The 1,698-nt window shown below is 38.0% G+C and overlaps 1 protein-coding gene across 1 annotated transcript in view; it reads right to left on the reverse strand.

The window, feature by feature from the left end:
• LOC107719156 (zinc finger protein ZFPM2-like) overlaps positions 1–1,698 on the reverse strand; it is a gene marked incomplete at its 5' end in the record, with an annotated part of 118,792 nt that overhangs the window by 79,374 nt on the left and 37,720 nt on the right. The window lies entirely within an intron of this gene.

Genomic DNA, 1,698 nt, shown 5'->3' on the forward strand with positions numbered 1-1,698 from the left:
ATATATATATTAATTTAGCTAATTTAGAAAAAAAAATTTGACATACAAAAAAGACCTAAAAAAAACTAACAAATAAATAAATACAAAATTGGAAATAAATACATAAATAATTCACATAGCCATATCTACAGACTAAAATATCAAAGAAACTTGGGTTCTTTTGGTTCTTGGCTCTTCTTCTAATGTAAACAAGTAAGCAACAACTTAGAAGCCATCCAAAACACTAGCAGCAGGACATTTGCATAAAAAACAAAAAAATACAAATCTCACATTCTCACTACATTTATGAATAACAATCACATCAACAATTTTTCTGCCAAATAATGTAGCTCATTACCATAACAGTAATATTGTAGGTATTTAACTACATTAGTACAGAATTCACTGCATATCTGATCACCGAGTTTCTGTTTCATAAAAACCATGATTTGAGGATCATAGCACGTTTTCCTGCCTCTTCGATCGAGTGAGTGCAGTATTTGATACAGACTCCAGCACCTGTTCTCAGAGCTGATGGCGATCAGATGGAGCGTGTCAAACCGCTGGGATGCTAACTCCTCTTGAAAGAGCGTCTTTCACTCTCTGATAAAACCTCGCTGAGATGTTACAGGCTTACCGGCTGGCAGCATGGGCTCTATTTCTGTTTTTCCAGGAAGGGGGCCGAGGCCTCTTGTTAGTGGCGCGCTGAGCTCGGAGTTAATTAACCGTGTCACGGGATAGCACAGCTAGCCCCGCGAGTTCCCCGAGCGCTGCTATCTAATCAGTTAGATTTTGTGTGCTTTTTTAGGACAGTGATTAATCAAACAGTTATTATAATAGACTGCCTGGCCATGACTCTCGTCTCTCGAGGGCTAGGGGGCTCTTGTCACGAGGATCTCAAGAGCAGACTTCCGGCGGGTTTTCTTGGTGATGTTGAAAGCTTTTTGGGGCCGACCTGCGAATGAGGGAGATTTATCCCTCGGAGCTCGAGTGCTATCTGCTTTATCTTCCCACCAGCGTCCTGTTCGGCTGTGTCACAGCACACATAAGCAGAGCTCTTTACAGTGAGGCAGGGACTGAGAATCTGTGCCACGCTGAAAATATTTACGTGAATTGTTTGCAAAGCTCAGATGTTTCTCCTAAAATTCAATACACTAATGAGAATTACTGAAAGAGTCCAGCTTTAAAATGAATATGTATAGCATAGCCCACACTCTTAAGAACAAAGGTTCTTTATTTGCATTGATGGTTCCATGAAGAACCTTTAACATCCATAGAATCTTTCTATTGCACAAAACGTTCTTCGTACACACACCTAAAAGTAAAGGTTCTTTATTAGCTTTGATCCATGAAGTTTAGTTCCGTGAAGAACCGTAAAACTTCAATGGAACCTTCCATTGTACAAAAGGCTCTTTATAGTAAAAAAAGGTTCTTTAGATGATTAAAATGTTCTTCACAATGGTTCTTTTAAGAACTGTTCATAGAAAAGTTCTTTGAAGAGCCAAAAACGGTTCTTCTATGGCATCACCTTTTGGAACCTTTATTTTTAAGTGGAAAAAAGGTTCTTTAGATGAATAAAAGGTTACACTTTATTTCGATAGTCCACTTTAGACATTATATTAACTATAAGTAACTTTGTAACTACATGTCAACTACATGTCAACTAATTCTCATTAATTTGCAACTACATGTCTACTAACTCTCAGAGTAGACTGTTAG

Source organism: Sinocyclocheilus rhinocerous, unplaced genomic scaffold, assembly GCF_001515625.1.
Source record: "Sinocyclocheilus rhinocerous isolate Xijiao unplaced genomic scaffold, SAMN03320098_v1.1 scaffold1084, whole genome shotgun sequence".
NCBI classification, from domain to species: domain Eukaryota; kingdom Metazoa; phylum Chordata; class Actinopteri; order Cypriniformes; family Cyprinidae; genus Sinocyclocheilus; species Sinocyclocheilus rhinocerous.